Source organism: Rousettus aegyptiacus, unplaced genomic scaffold (assembly GCF_014176215.1).
Source record: "Rousettus aegyptiacus isolate mRouAeg1 unplaced genomic scaffold, mRouAeg1.p scaffold_m13_p_11, whole genome shotgun sequence".
Classification (NCBI taxonomy): Eukaryota; Metazoa; Chordata; class Mammalia; order Chiroptera; family Pteropodidae; genus Rousettus; species Rousettus aegyptiacus.
The window spans coordinates 8,488,137-8,505,379 of record NW_023416286.1 but is presented as its reverse complement, the minus strand read 5'-3'; the positions used below and the strand labels follow the sequence as shown (position 1 = coordinate 8,505,379).

Here is a 17,243-nt window from a genome sequence, read left to right as displayed (position 1 = left end):
TACACACAAGAAATTAACCTTGTGTCATAAGCCACTAAGATTTGGGGGATTGTAATCACAGCAAAACTTGGGCTATATGACGCATGCGCCGATACATTCTTTTGCTTTTCTGAATAGAGGTAAAGGATTTTACTAAACCAGTCATTCCACTTCGGTCGGCAAGCATTTATCAATCACACTATAAGGAGGGACCCACAGCGAGAGTCAGGGTCACAGAAAGGTTTCACCCTGCAGTTTCAGGAGGAAGCCAGCAGCGCCTCTGATGGGAAATTACACGCCCCCAAGGCCCAAATGTCCCCTCCTTTCTGCCTCAGTTTCCCTAGCCCCTCCCCCGGGACATCCCCCCAGCGCGCGCGCGCGCGCGCACACACACACACACACGCCCATGACCAAGAACTAAAGGATCGACCTTGCAGCACAGAGAGGGACATCAGAATCATCCTCAATCATTCTGATTGATCCGTGTTGATGTCTTTGTTAAATATTTTTTAAGTCACCTTTGGAGCACCAAAATAATGTGGTACCTTGAATGTAAAGTTCAAAGAAGGAATAGGAAGAATCAATGACTCATTTGCAGGTGGGGGCAAAGCCAGCTGCCCCCAGTTCATCTCTGATAACCCAACATTTGGAACACTGCCTTGGTAAGATATAGTCCCCTTCTATTTTATTATTATATTATTATTATTATCATCATTATCATCATCATTTATGCCTATAGCATCTGATCTGCCTAGGTGGTCTCCCATCCAAGTACTAACCAGGCCTGACCCTGCTTAGCTTCTGAGATCAGACATCAGGCTTGTTCAGGGTGGCATGGCCATAGACCATGGACTGTGGCTCCACTGGGGTGCAAACCCAGGACCTTCTGCGTGAAAAGCAGATGTGATAACCACTACACTATGGAACCGTGTTTCAAGGTCATCTTCTTAGAATGAATTCAGGTCTATCCATATTGCTCCTCCACTGCTCAAGTTTCTGGGCACATATATCTCACACACACACACACACACACACACACACACACACACACACGCACACGCATGCACACACACACGCTTTCTTACAAAAAGCCCCCTGACTTGGGCCTGACAATCTTCCACTTCTAATGATTATGCAACATGGTGAGAACTCAGTGCAACACATGATGGCCCTCCCTATCGTGTAGAGTTGATTTTGCCCCTGCCATACACTGTTCTAACCAGTACCATGGGAAACTGATGTTTACTCTTCTGTTGCTCCCTCTGGACTCTCGCGTTCACAGTGCGATTGGGGATCACGTCTCATCTGTCTCTGTTTGCGGCACGGGCACATAGCCTGGCACATAGTGGAGTGGAGAAGGTGGCTCTGGACTTGGGGGCTGGAGGGAGGAAGAGGGGCATCCAGGAAAGAGGTAAAGAAGGAAGGGCTAAGGAAGGAACCCTCCAGAACAGCAAAGATTACAGAGCAAAGAGAAGTCAGCAAAGGGGACCGGGAAGAAGCAGGGAAAGAAGCAGAAGAACCAGGAGATGCGGCTGGTGGACCAAGGAAAGGACCCAGGGGCCAGGGCATTCTGGGAAGTGGGCTTTGAGAAAGAGACAGTGTCCCGTGTCAGACACAGCAAGCAGAACCTTCAGGTGGAGGGCCGAAGACAGGAGGGGACCTGGTGTTTAGGGCGAGCACTGGCCTTTCTCAAAGTCTGGTGATAAATGAAGGTGATTGGGCAGTCGACGGAAGGGAAGGAGAGGTTAAAGGAGACATTTCTTCTGACATGAAGCCTAATATAGCCTGTGTTGATTAAACGCACCAACCTGGACCGAGGCCTCCGGAAGCCAGGGTGGGGTCTGCCCACAGGAACGTCACCAACCTGGCCTATATCTGGGGGCTCGTTTTCACAGCCTTCGTCCTCTCGAACCCCAGCTCAGAGGAACACTTTTCTGAGCTCTTGGCCATCTGTGCCAGGATCCTCGTGTTAAGAGGCAGTGGAAGACTTGACGTTGGGGAGAGTCACCTGCAGTCACACTGGTCAGTCTTCGATAGGACGTTCCCCTCTCCCAGGACGATAGAGCGTTTCCACATTCCAGCTCCGCTCGAACTGCCCCCCCCCCCCCCCCCCACAGAACGAATGTCACTCAGCCTGACCTCTGCCTCACACTCCACCTGGGGTCAGGACAAATGCAACTGTTCTCGTCAGTAGAGAAAAATATTCGTCTATATAAAATATTCTTCTATATAAAAATCTCTCCTTCCACAAGCTTGGGCTCTTTGAAACTTTAGATATTCCCAGTGAGTGTGTCAGCCACAGTGAGTTAGGCGTGTATCACATGCTCTTCTCTATGTTCCTTGGCTGACGAGCCCCCTGCCTGTTAGGAAATACTTCAGTCAGTTTTCTCCAAACAGCCTAGAAGTAGTCCTTTCTCACTAGTTAAGGTGATGTACCATTAAAGCACTCTCCTTGGTGATTACAAAAATTATTCAGACAGAACCACTGTGATAACACATTATAGGCGTGTTACTTAGCAACTGAAGAGTATCGGTGCTCTTAGAAATTAAGATGGAATAAGTGAAGATACATTATTTCATTCAAAACTAGTTATGCAATGATCCATAAAAGCAACCAGAAAATCGCTATAATGAATAAGGTAATGGCAACAAGATTAACTTTAATTATATATTTAGACATCATGCCTGGCTCTTAAACATGCATTAGTAGGAAGACGAACATCAGCCTCGTCTTTCACGGCAGACTATCCATGGGTGGGCCAGAGACACAGCTCTTTGATGTCTGTCCAGGGGTGAAGTCTCCCATCACCGCCCTTGGCCTTCCCAGCATCTTCGTCTCTATTCTTCAACCCTCCTCCTTCCCCTGTCACCACCATTTACCATCATCTTCTACCACCACTAATGTCATTGCCTCATTGGAACGCACACATCTCAGGTGGCATGGAATGGACCTATCGTCACATTAAAAAGGTGACCAGGGAGCTCCTTTGGTTAAGGGCCAAGGTTAGAGCTGCATTCCCAGTGGCTGTTTTATCAGCAGTGCCCGGGGTCAAAGGGAAATAAGAATCCAGGGTGAAGCATACATATCACATCTCATAGACAAACAACTCGATGCCTGCATCTCACTGGAAGGAGACTAAGAATATTACAAAGGCGGGTACATGTATATATCTGTGTTTGCATGAAGATCGTGGATTAAAAACCTACTCTGTGACACACTGAACTAGTTTTCTCTAATCCTTTCAACAGCCTGAGAGAGTGAAAATTTTTACAATTATTTATTTTCATTTTAACTTGCAAATAATTATAGATTCATAGAAGGTTACAGAGAAATTTACAGGGAAGTTCCAAACACCCTTCCTCACTGCCCACCCAACACTAACATCTTATACAACTCTCGTACAATACCAGAGCCAGGAAATTGGTACTGGTACAATCCCTAGACCTCACACAGAGTTGCCGGCCACATGTGCACTGAGCACACTGTGGGCCTCCAGTTAGAGCAGGGCCTTGGGGAGGTCAGTGTTAGAAGCGGCTGTGGCCTGAGTCCACCTAACAGCAGGGCCAGAGGGACCGTGGACCCATTCGGTGGCTCTATCTTTAGATTCAGATGTATCGTACAATGGGAACAGGTGTACAGAGCAACTATGGAAACAGGTGTACAGAGTAACCAGCAAAAACTCTCCACTGGTTTCCTAGTCTGTGGAGTGAAGTCTGTTTTGGCAGGAGAGCCGAGTGGAAACCCAGGAACTATCCTCCCATCCCTCAGACTCACTCCCAGTCAAGAGAGTGAATCAAAAGCCAACTAGGACTGTAGAGGGATTGCAGAGACTAGTGCTACCGTCAAAGGCTTGGGAGACAAAGGGGTGGCGATTCCTATCACAGCCCTAGCTACTTGTACTTTTGGCTAGAGCAAAGGACAGATGGATGATGAAGAATGATTATAAATTTTTGCAAATATAATCAGATGATGATAATATATGATAATGACAGTCATAGCTGTAGTTCCATTTGTATTATCTTTGCGGGCAGGGTCAAAACTTACCTCTACCCCACCCCATACATATTAAGAAGGGTCCAAAAGATATTGAAAGGATCGTGATTATTTTGATATCTCACAGATCACCATGATGATCCATTATATTGATGACAGTATGCTAATTTATGCTAATTGATCTTGCAAGCAGGTGGCACCAAGCCCTCTAGATGCCTAGGTAGGGCGTCTGCATGCCAGAGGTTAGGAGGTGATCCCGTGAAGGTTATGTGGGCCTGCAATGTTGAGTTTCCAGGAGTTCAATGGAGCGGAGCGTGTGAGGATTTTCCTCTAAAGTAAGAACCAAGTGACCGCACCTGGTCCCACTTACCACAAAGAAAGAAATATAATGTTTGGTGGTCCTCTTTTGTTTTTGGAAGCAACGTATACCATATATAGGTATGTGCTGCTGTAGTTCATTTACCAAGGAACCCACAGGCTGCTAGTTTTAGGTGGGACAGAAATCAGAAAAGGGTTCCGCAGCCTGTTCTGGCTACCTTGGCACTTAAAGCTCATTACCAACAGACCCAAAGGGATGGAGAGTGTCACTGGATCCCCACTGCTATGTCGGCTCCGTAACAAGCTCCAGGGTCCTCCTCTGCTGACAAATGTCCTCCACCCCAAAAACAGCCAATGGCAAGCGGCTGGTCCCTGGTACAGACTTAACCCCTTATCAAGGGGATATCAAGTTTACTATGCAACCCATCTCATCAGATATTAAATATCTATTATGAATTAAATCCACCAAACCATCAAATTGAATATGCACAGCAATGTTCCACTATAAATTAAAAGGCACAACTATAAAAATTCAAAATTAAAGTATTGAGTTCTCATTGTTTAATATGTTCTGTTTCCTCTTGCTTTTTATAGAGATAATTTTTAATGCCTACTTATTTCCAGTAATTAAAATTCACCCAAAGCTTCAAAAAGCTGAAGTTATGGTGTTTCAGCCTCTGACTATGCTCATCTAAAATGTTCTACTGATTTTGAACAAAATATAACCAAAATTTATCAGACTCACTTATAGAAAGTTCAGCACGTAGGTCGATTGACACGGTCACTCTTCAAAGGCTCATAGATGGCAGCAAAGAAAGGAAGTGTGTTCCACCACCTTAAATAATTGTTCATATTTGTCAAATTCATCATTTTTTTGATGAATACAAAAATACTTCACAAAAAGGTTGTCAGTTAATGACAACTCTAATGATGTATAAATATTTGTAAATTTTTGCGACTACAGCTTTTGTTTTGTTTAGTAAAATAGTTTTGATTAGTAAGATGTTGCAATTTGTTTGGATGAAACTACAAATTATGTGTGCATCACAATCAATCATACTGTATTTGTGCTCCACAGTTTCTTAATGTAGTAAAACATTGTTTTTACAGTACTTGGCTCCAACTAAATTTACACTTATTAATAAATACCACCATAAAAATAATTTTATCTCTGATGTTAAATTACATCTGGATTTATAACATTTACAATAATAAGTTGACGTTTTAAAACACGAGCTTGTAAAAGCTTCGTTATGATTCCGTGAAGCAGATGAGAAAACACAACCGTTGGCATTAACTGACTTCTATTCGAAGGCCCCGATGACATTGATATGAATCTATCATCACTTAACTGTTTGTGAGGTTCTTCTGAAAATGAGGTCAACATATGAGTAGCCAGCATTTTACTTTTCAGAAGTAAATAAGAAAATTTGAGATTAAAAATGAGCAAAATTAACTTGGAATAATAGCTATTTAATCTAAATGAAAAGTTATAATTGACAGAGCGATGTGTAAAAGCACCTTCTACCACTGTGGGTGTTTGGTCGTCGTCCATCTTCCTTGGGCGTGGTCTTCTTAAAATAGCTACTGCTTTTTGAAGCAAATGCCGATTTGTATACTCCAGTTTTCATATATCAGGAATATTACTCTGTACTCTACAGTAGGCCCATATAGGTGATAAATGTTAACAAACATTTGGGGGCAGGTTACACATTCATCACCAACTTTGTTAAGAAGCAGAATTTCATTACTTAATTTTGCATTAAATATAGACGGTCACATTTTGTAGATTTTTGCTAACAAACGAGTTTATCAAAAACAAATGGCCATTGCCATGTAATCATATGATGTGTAATCAGAGCTTTCAGACTCCTTCCTACATTCTCCAAGGCAGGACAGCTCAGCCCTCACTTCCTACACATTTATGTATGCCTATCCCATAATTTCTTATATTTCCCAATGACCACAATGGCTGACAGCCTGGTGGCTTCACGCATCTTGCAGGCCATGACATAGACCACTGTACGGCAGCTCAGTACCCCCTATGCCTAGATAAATCTCCCACCACCATCTGAAACTGGATGGTGTTAGCTGTCCCTGGCCAGCCGTATCTGAGCGAACTTTCTTTCATCAACAAACACCCTGCAAGTACATCCCCGACGAGAACTGCTAGTTAGAGTACATCGGGAGATGAGTTATTGCTAGTCACCTTTCAGATTAGCGGCCTGCCGAAATGAGAATTCTGTTCACTGCATGTGTGCATTGCAAACTTCTAAAGAGTATGATAGAAGCTGGAGGTCTACCAACACCGTCTTGGCTTATTTTAATATGCTTATCAATAATAATATTTTAGTTAAAAATGAGAAATCAGCAACAAACGATAAAGCAATCGGGATGCTAGCAGAGCAATCACATACTGGAACTGATGCAGGAACTCTGCGATCATCGCCCCGGCGATGGGGAGCTCCGTGCTGGCTGTCCTCATCTGAACCCTCGTATCAACATTGGAAGAGGGACAGGCAAACACTGTGTGCCTATCGAGTGATGCAATCCCACTTATGAAATATTGCTGTTAAAAATACAAAATTAACCTGAATCTAATCGAGCTAACAGGCGGTTCTAAGAAATGTGATGACACGTTAATCGACAGCACAAGAAAGCAAACAGATAAATCCAGAATATGTTCTACGGGACAAGCAACCTGGTTTCTTCAAAGAGTACACGGCCCTAAGCAAATAAAAGGAAGAGGGGACAGGGGAGCTGCTTTTGAGTGAAAGAGACTTGGGAGACATAATAGCAAATATGACCTCGTTTAGATCCCAGTTTGAAGGATTTAAACGATTAAAAAAATGTTTTGAAACAATTGAGATGGAATTATTATTGTTACCTTTGGTGTGATAGTGTTATCGAGTTATGAAAGAAATGTCCAGTTTTTACAGATTCCCACTGAACTACATAGTGATGCAATAACATGCTGTCTGAGATTTGCTTTAAAATACCTCAGCAGTGTCATGGTTAGCACGTCTGCTTTACATGCAGAAGGTCCTGGGTTTATAACCCAGTGGAGCCACAGTTCATGGTCTACAGCCATGCCACCCTGAACAAGCCCGATGTCTGATCTCATAAAGCTAAGCCGGGTTGGGCCTGGTTAGTACTTGGATGGGAGACCACCTAGGAAGACTAGGTGCTGCAGACATAAAACAAAACAAAACAAAAAACCTCAGCAAACAAAATACGATAGATAAACGAAGCCAGTGCAGCACAATCAAGATAAGCATAGAATCTGGGTGCTGGGTGTATGGGGGTTTACTATACCGTCTTTCCCTCTGATGTGTATTGTACATTTTTTTATTTAAAGTTTACATTAAAAATGTTGCCTGAGGCAGGGCTGAGAATGGAGCCACGAAGGGTATGTTTTAAACCCTTCCTCTGTTTTTCAATCTGTTAATTGATACTACCTGAAGCTCCACCGAAGTGATTTTATCAGTTTATATTTTTATCACCCACTGAATGCTGTGGAAACCACACATCCTTCATGTTTTTCTTACTACAATTATAGTTAAAATGAATATTTTTGCTTTCTATTTTCACTTAGCTATTCTGGGCTTTAGCTTTGGATATTCAGATTAGGTTAGATCACTCACCAGTTCCTTTACAAAACCCAGCCAAGATCTGTGACAATAAGCTAAGTTTCCTGTGCCACTCCAGTTTGGTTCCCTGTCTGCAAAACTTTTCTTCATGAATTATTGGGGTTTGATTGTGTATTAGAGGCTTTCCTTCATCTTCAATTCTTCTCTTGAACATCTCTGGCCCCTGAATCCCATCATTTATTCTGCGACTCTTTCTCACATGTATAAAAAGATGGTTTCCTAATAGCTAACTACCATAACCAACATCACCAGCTTTCTCCTCTCACTAACGTGATCACTTCCCTTGATATTTTGATAAACGCCATTAGCCTCCAACCAGATGTTTCTTTTGAAGCTACCACTCTACTTGTCCATCACAGCCCGTACCATCTTGGTCTTATAGATGAGATAATATTTGTCTAGTCGTTTCTAAGTCTACAAGGTTTTACTATTTTTGTATACTCTGTGCATTTGTATAAAATCATCTGAGACCAGAAACAAATTTTATTTCCTAATCGTTTGGCTCATTTCCTATAACTGGAAGCATGGGCATTTCCTGTCTTTCTTCTAAAGCACCCAACAGCCTCCCGGTACTTCGTAATACAGTGCGAATATTTTCATAACAAATGAATGAGCGAAAGTGTCATTTATGCCTTCCATGCGGAAGCATCCAGGATTAGAAGTATTTTCCATATATTTCTCCCCACTAAATGTTAATTTAAAGCTGTTAGAATCCAGTTGGCAAATCTCCCTCCAAATACAGTTTTCTCAATCTTCCCATAAAAGCTGATTTTATCTTTTAGCAGAATCCTGGCCACCCCTACCCTATACCCAGCATTAAAAGCCAAAGTTCAGAAAACTAATATGTGTGGTTTGGGTCAAGTTACTTAACTTCTCTGCACTTCAGCTGAGGAACTGTAAAATAGTAATATCTACCTCAAAGAAAACCACATGAGGCCATGTATATAACGCTTTTAAACAGTGCCTGAAAAACACTGTCTTCAATAGAAGATAGCTACTCTTTTTATTACTCAAGTCACTAAGTTGTTACCGTTCTGACATCTAGTTTTTGTCTTTCACTGACACTGACCTTCTTTAACAGCAAAGAGGTGTTGAGGTAATAGGGACTGAAGACCCAAATGCGGAATATGAATGCAATAATTAGCAAATTGCAGGCTATGTGCCAACAGACCAGCGGGCAGCCCTGGCATTCTGGCCCTATTGAAAGACCTGCTAATGTGCAAAGCGATTCCTGTGAGCAGCTTCTAGAAGCAGCCAGAGTTTGGTCTTCTGTGTTTAAGGACCAGGCAGCTTCTCTCAGTTGCTAGAAATGGAATAAAGAGAAAGTGACTTGTAAGAGCAGGAAAAAAAAGTATGTTTTAACTTGTCTATTGTGAAAAAAATTAAATCATCCTTTTTTTTCTGGATGTTATTTTCCGAGATAAGATGTCTTCTCTGAAGATGCTGTTATGCCAAAAACCGGTGCCAGGGATGACAAGTTTTGATTCCCATGTAAGAAATGAGTGTGGAAAGGTTAGCCTTCTGCAAGTGTGGCTAAGAGGAGAATCACAGACAGATGTTGGAAGGCACCTTGTTCCTTCCATCGCCTTACAGATGGGGAAGCCGAGTCCTAACACCGTTAGTGGCTGCTCAGTGTTACCAGATTTAGACCCGGGTTGTCACTTTCGTGGTATAGTCAGACCAAAGTTACATCTGAAAATCACAAAGGCAGGTTCACAGGAGAAGCGGATGCCTTATTAAGGCCTGATGGACAAAAAAACATTCTTCAGAGCATTCGGGAGAACGGAATACAAAAGCATGAGTTGACATTTAGAATATAATGAAGAAAACCTGTGAAGCCTCCCCTTGAACGCTGCTCGACGTGAGTGCCACGAGACAGAAGAGTCCCTAGACCTTTCCATACATCTCAGGGATCATGCAATTTCCAGCCAGTTTTTATCTCGATCCCTCCAGGAAAAACTGTCACCATTTCCAGCGTTTGTTATTGCTTGCGAAATCCTGGACAGAGGTTCTATTCGTTGCACACACTCTCGACCAAGTCTGAGAGCCAAGAAGGGGCTTGGGAAGAGGGTGGAACAGACTGAATGGGTTTCTTAAAGGCATAGTCCTTACATATAAGGTATTTCTTTCAAAAAAAGACTTAAATCATTGATGGATAGGTGAACGGGTAGGGGATAGGTGTGTCAATGTTTACCTGCTCTAGAGCAGTCCCTGAAGCCAGAATGTCTAAGTTTAGAACTCAACTCCATAAGTGGCTGACTGTGTGATCCTAGGCAGGGCGCTTAATGCCTCTTCTGTGCCTCAGTTTCCCCATGTGTAAAATAGGTGTAGTAAGGGAACTTAGCTCAAACCATTGCTGTGAGGATTGAGCGAGTTAATGCACAGGCAGCCTGTAGAACCTTCTCTGCCAAATGGCAAACATGAAATTAAACATTAACTGTCACCACGAGAGGTCACTCACCTGGCCACTATGGCCATCTGGAAAAACGCCCAAGTAAGCCTCCTATAAACCTGGGCACCACAGCCTGGCCACTTAAGTCACAGACAAGCCCCAACTGATAAATGGTGACACTATGTCTGGTCGCCTCGTGCAGGAGACTACCAGCCACAGGTGAACAAACATCCTCGGGCTCCATGGCCACTCACACGACCCACTTTGACAGACACCTACCATCTACACGGCGCGGGAGCCACAGCCAGACGTTTGCCCACCGGAGGTCACGGTCTGGGAGGGAAAACACGCCACACGCAAACACTTCAGCGGCCAGGCAAGAGTTAAGGAGCTCCGGGCTGGGTGGGGTCTGATTGGTCAATACTGAGGGGCAAGTGTCCCTTAAGGGTGTGGGGTTCTGGGGTTCACTAAAGACAGGAAGCTAGAGTTGCCAGCATCCAGATGAGAGGGACCCCACCCAGATTGATTACCACCAGGCTGCCAAAAATTTAAAAAAAAAATGATTTTTAAAGGACAATATAAATACTTCAATCTCTAGGCAAAACCCAAATAATCACATAAATCCCCAAACCATTAAACCCGGCTTCACAGACAAGGCAACGCTGAGTCACCACTGGGCTCCTTCGGGGCGGCCTCCTTAAGGGACATGTCGGGCTCCGTGAGCACAGGGGCCTCTTCCAGCTTCCGGAGCTGCGAGGCCTGGCGCTGTGAGTCGCCACGTCACCGTCACCGTGCCCTGCCCCGGCTTTTCCACAGCACAGCTGACGCCCGCTGTGAAGGCGCATTTTCTAAACTGCCGCCTCGTTCCTTTAATAACTCTTAATGCCGATTTATCGAGCACAGACTGTGCAGCAATTTATGACTGCGCAGGAGGCAGAGCAGGGTGAGTCAGCTTCCCCTGGAGCTCCTCCTGTTGCCTGGGTCTGGCTTGGGAGAGGGACTTGGGGAAGACTTTAAAATTCATATTGAATATGAGGAATTTATTTAGTTGTATTTTACGGTCCGGCCAACTTTCTAGTGGTCAGCAGGTCTGTCGAAACAGAGAGCTCGTGATGATCACTTTCCAGCTGGGGTGGTCGGCAAGAGCTGCCCAGGGCTCCACATGGGGCCCCTTGTGAGGTGGCCCTGCCATTCTCAAAGTCCCAAATCCTTTTCTAAGAGGCATCAGGGGAACATATCGCAGTAGCGGCCAGAAAAGCTAGGATGCTGAGCCTGACCTGGGACTGAGCCTGAAAGCTGATGACGAGTTGGTGCAAATGAGGTGAAGAGCCCAGACCTGTGCTTAGCGACCGGACTTCCACTGCCGTCACTACAGGGAAAGTGTCCTGTTCTGAGGCTGCTTGCTTGAGAGACAGTCTCCTGCAGCCACTACTGGTCCCTCGAAACCTCATCCTCAAGTCTCTTAACACGTGATAGGAGTGAAAGAGGTCTGAGTGTGATGGAGGGGAATGTCGCCGTTTCTAAGTAATTTAGGTTGTAAAGAGGTGAAGACCCCTTGTTCTAGGAAAACCACTCGAATGGGCCATCTGGGTATGAAAATAAAAACTGAGACCATAATTGGAGAAAGAGGCTTTTGAGACATGGCTGAAATGCTTTGTGTGGTCACACACACACACACACACACACACACACACACAAAATCATTGTTTCCAGGCAAAGTACACTTTCTGTTCTCACAGTTACTTGCCTTTAGAGAGATTTTCTTACAATTTTCGTTTTAAGAAGGGTTTGAGACATCTTTCTGCAGAAAAATTGCTTTCTGTTCTTGGGAGAATATGTGTGTTTTTGTTTGATCGGGGCCATCAGGAAATTTGGGCCTGAGTGTCAAAAGCCTGGGAGATGCTCTGAAGAGAATCAATCAAAAAGCTAAGAAGCACCCGCAACGCAGCTTCGGGGGACTGGAAGAGAGCCGTGCTCTGCTTTGCTGAGGCGGGCGGGCTGCTCTGGGAGCCTGGGCGGTGGCCCCCTTGGCAAAGACACTGGCAGTCTCGGCGGGAACTCCGTGGCCAGCACCTGGGCTGTAGACATTGACCAGAAGAGCCAGAGAAGGAGCAGAGGAACCTGAGAGATGACCTGTGAGCAAATTCTGAAATGCCAAGTTGGAGTCACTCAGAAATAACTGGACCACTATTTAATGGATGGTAAGTTCCCGCTGGCAAGATAAAGGTCTGAGATTATCAGTTGTACTGCCGGGCTGGTCAGGTGACAGCAAGGTCCCTGTTGTCTTTGAGAAAAACACGGTCTATTGAAAAGACTATTCTGTTTCCGGTTCTACTACCGATGCTACGTAGCCTTTGTTTCTGCAGCCTTGGTTACTCGAGGGTATTTTTTTGTCAGTTACCGCCAGATGATTTTTGTCCACCTGCCCTGGAGCTTAAAGGTAACATGGACTAAATTTCCTTTAATGAAGGAGAAGGAACTGCGGGAGTCTGTTGCCCCGAGAAACACAGTCCGAATGGAGGCATACGAGAGCAAGTGAGAAGTATAAATGAGATGCCCTTGCAAAAGGAAAATAAAGAAAGAAACATTAAATGAAACTGCCTTAGCGTGGGTCCTGCCAGAGACAGACTCTGACACACGGATTTGGTATACGTGGTTTATCTGGGAGTCACAGCACGAATTGCAGAAAAGTAGGAAAGTGACGCACGGAGAGGAAGGCAGCCAATATAACGCGTGCATATTAAACCAGCTGCAGCAGTGGGTAACTAGAGCTCAGCCCCGCAGGGAATCGAAGAAACTGCAAAACAGACGCCTCAGAGCTGTCCTACCCAACAGGTGAGGAAGCTGGGTATTTACACAGCAGCCCCCGTCTGTCATTAGTAACCTAGTAACCGTGGCTCCCCGAGGGGGCGGGGCTATTAGCTCAGTTAACTCCCCAGCGCTTCCAGCTTACTGGGCAAGTAGGCAGGCTTCTGTACTTGCAAACAGTGTCCTCCCGTGCCTAGTAGGTCCTGGGAGTTGGAAGTCATCCGGAACACACTGAAGCAGGGGTGTCAGGCGTGTGGGCAGGGCACCGACTCAGTCTGCTCTGCCGCTGGCCCTTACATCCCTCACATCCACTCGTATTGCTTTTTAAGTTCACTCTGTCTGGTCCGCGCTTCTTCAAGGTGATGACTAGTCACAACTGCTTAAAGGAAAGGCTCACGACAGGAAGCTTCGCCCCTGCTGCTGCAGTTGGTCCCAAGGCTACAACTGACATTTATCATCCCCATGTCCAGAATCCACTCCAAATTCTCCTCACCTTTAGGCAACTCTACTGGTTTAGCTATTTAGGTTGTTTACCTAATAATGTAACCCAGACCTTCATCTCTAAGGCATCATGCCTTTATCAGGCTATAGCTGCTTTATTTGCCCATTTATAGTTATTGTTTTGTAATGGAAGCATCGAGAAATGCCCCCAGTGAATTCCAGACATACCTTCCCTGCCCCCATTATGAAGGAACAACCTTATCCCTTCCATATAACCAGAGCCAATTACCACTGTCAGTATGGCGACCTTTTGCTTCGCCTGCTGGTCTACTTAAATGAGAAACCAAAGTACCAGGTGGAAGTCATAACTTTTAATCAGACCCTTATTACATCCCTTGGTAAAACATCCTTCCCCTGCAACCAAGACCTCAAAGCCGGCTGTGCCTAAAGTTACGGGGGATCAGAGCACAAGTGCTAAGTGGGTGACTGGGAGTCATGGTGAAAATGGAAGCTGTACTTATATCAGTCAAAGTAAAACTTTAAGCCAAAAATAGTAACAAGAGATAATGATGGTCATTATACAATGATAAGGGGGTCAATTTATCAAGAAGATATAATAATCATAAGTATATATGCACCCAATTTCAGAACAACTAAATATACTAAGCAAATACTAACAGAAATAACAAAAAGCAGAGCAAAATTCAGTGAAATAGAGTCCAGAAACACAATATAAAAGATCAATGGTTCTTTTGAGCCACGTTTCTCTTGTTCAGGCTCGCTTCCACTTTTAATCAAACTTTTCTTTTCTATTGGAAGAAACAAACAAACGAACAAACATCAACAAAACTAAAACTAAGAGCTGGTGTTTTGAAAAAGTAAACAAAATTAACAAAGCTTTAGCTAAACTAAATTTAAAAAAAAGGACTCAAATAAAATCAGAAATGAAAGAGTAAACACTACAATTAATACTACAGAAATATAAAGGATCATGAAAGATAACTATACATAATTATATGCCAACAAAATTATATGGACAACCTAAAAAAAAAAATGGACAAATTTCTAGAAACATACAACCTACCAAGACTGAATCATGAAGAAATGGAAACTCTGAACAGACTAATACTGAATAAGGAGATTGATTCAGTCATCAAAAACAACCCTACAGAGAAAAGCCTAAGACCAGATGGTTTCACTGATGAATTCTACCATTTAAAAAAGAATTAATGCCTATCCTTTTCAAACTCTTCCAAAAAAATGAAGAGAAGGGAAAACTGATAAATTCATTTAAGAGGCCAGCATCGCCCTGATACTCAAGCCACATAAGGACACTACGAGAAGAATTAAAGACCAATATCCCTGATGAATAAAGATGTAAAAATTCTCAACAAAATATAAGCAGACTGAATTCTACAGTGCCTCGAAAGAATCATTCACCATGATCAAGTGGGATTCATCCCTGGGTGCAAGGATGGTTAAGGTATGCAAATCAATCAATGTGATACACCACATTAATAGAATGAAAGATAAAAACCACATGGTCATCACAACAGATGCAGAAAAAGCATTTGACAAATTATAACATCCTCTTGTGATAAAAATATAATCAAAAAATTGGGTATAGAAGAAATATACCTTAACGCAATAAAGGACACATGTTACAAACCCACAGCCAATATATTCCCCGGTGAAAGGCTAAAAGCTTTTCCTTTAAGATCAGGAACAAGACAAAGGTCCCCACTCACCACTCCTATTCAGCAAAGCATTGGAAGTCCTAGCCAGAGCAATTAGGCAAGAAAAGGAAATGAAAGGCATCTCAGTAGGAAAGGAAGAAGTAAAAAAGTCTTTATTTGCAGATGATATGATCTTATATATAGAAAATCTTAAAGACTCCACCAAAAAACTGCTAGAACTAATTGATGAATATAGTAAAGTTGCAGGATATGAACTCAACATGCAGAAGAGCTGTTTCAATAAACGCAACAAAATTTCTGAGAAAGAAATAAAGAAAATAATCCCATTCACAATAGCATCAAAAGCAGTAAAACAGGAATAAATTTAACCAAGGAGACAAAAGATCTACACACCGAAAACTACTAGATTTTGATGAAAGAAATTGAAGAAGGCGCAAATAGAAAGATGTCCCATGTTTATAGATCCAAAGAATTAATACTGCTAAAATGTTCATATTACCCAGCCATCTATGCAATTCAATGTGATCCCTATCAAAATTCCAATGGCATTGTTCACAGAAATAGAGCAAACAATCATAAGATTGGCATAAAACCACAACCACAAAGGACCCCAAATAGCCGAAGCCATCCTAAGAAAGAACAAAGCTGGAGGTACCATGCGTTCTGATTTCAAACTGTACTACAAAGCTGTAGGAATCAAGCAGTGTGGTGCTGGTATAAAAGCAGACACATACAGCAATGGAACAGAATCCAGAGCCCAGGAATAAACCCTCACATACACGAGCAACTAATATTGGACAAGGGATCCAAGAATACTCGATGGAGAAAGAATAGTCTCTTCAACAAAGGAGGATAGGGAAACTATATAACCACATGCAGAAGAATGAAACTGGACCCCTAGCTTACGTGACTCACTAAAGAGTGAACTCAAAATGTATCAAAAACTTAGACATAGATTTAAAACCATAAGACTCCAAGGAGGAAAAAAAAACACATAGAGAAAAAGCTCCTTGACAATGGTCTTGGCCACAGATGACCTTTCTAGTCCAACTTCTACACTCCCCACTCCTCAGTTGGTCCGATGACAAATAAATCCAAGAAGAAAAAGGGACACAAGGGCACAAACTGTATTATTTCTTAACCTAGTAGCTTTGGAGATCATGTTTAAACTTGGCCATTAACCAAAAAAAAAAAAAAAAAGTGCAAGTAACAAAAGCAAAAATCCATGAGTGGGACCACATTAAACTAAAAAGCTTCCACACAGCAGAAGAAATGATCAAAAAAATCTAAAGACAACCTACAGGATGGGAGAAAATATTTGCAAACAATATTTCTGCTGAGGGGTTAAGATCCAAAATAAAAAACTCATACAACTCAATAACAGCAACAACAACAAAAACCACAACAACAACAGCGACAACAGCAACCACAACAACAGATTTTAAAATGGCCAGAGAAACTGAATAGACATTCTTCCAAAGAATGCATACAAATGGCCAATGGGTACATGAAAATGTCCTCGGTATCGCTAATCAAAACCACAATGAAATGTCACCTCACACTTGTTAGAATGTCTATCATCAAAAAGACAAGCGATAAAAGGGTTGGCGAGGATGTGGAGAAAAAGGGACATTTGTGCCCCGTAGGTGGGAATGTAAACTGGTGCGGCCTCTATGGAACACAGTACGAAGCTTCTCCAAAAAATTTAAAGTAGAACTACGATGCGATTCAGCGATCTCACTTCTGGGTATTTATCCAAAGGAAATGAAAACAGATCTCAAAGGGATACCTGCACCCCATATTCACCGCAGCATTATATGCGTAATGGAATAGTATTCAGCCATGAGAAAGAAGAAAACCCTGCCATCTGGGACAACTCGGATGAACCTTGGGGCCTTGGATGAATTATACTAAGTGAAATAAGTCCAAGAAAGACAAATACAGCATGATCTCACTTATATATG

The 17,243-nt window shown here is 43.0% G+C and overlaps 1 non-coding gene across 1 annotated transcript; it reads right to left on the bottom strand.

Annotated features, from left to right (window-relative positions):
* Window positions 1-834: 834 nt before the first annotated feature.
* On the bottom strand, window positions 835-907 carry TRNAE-UUC. The gene has a single exon. It is a non-coding gene; the product is annotated as a tRNA-Glu (tRNA).
* Window positions 908-17,243: the final 16,336 nt, after the last annotated feature.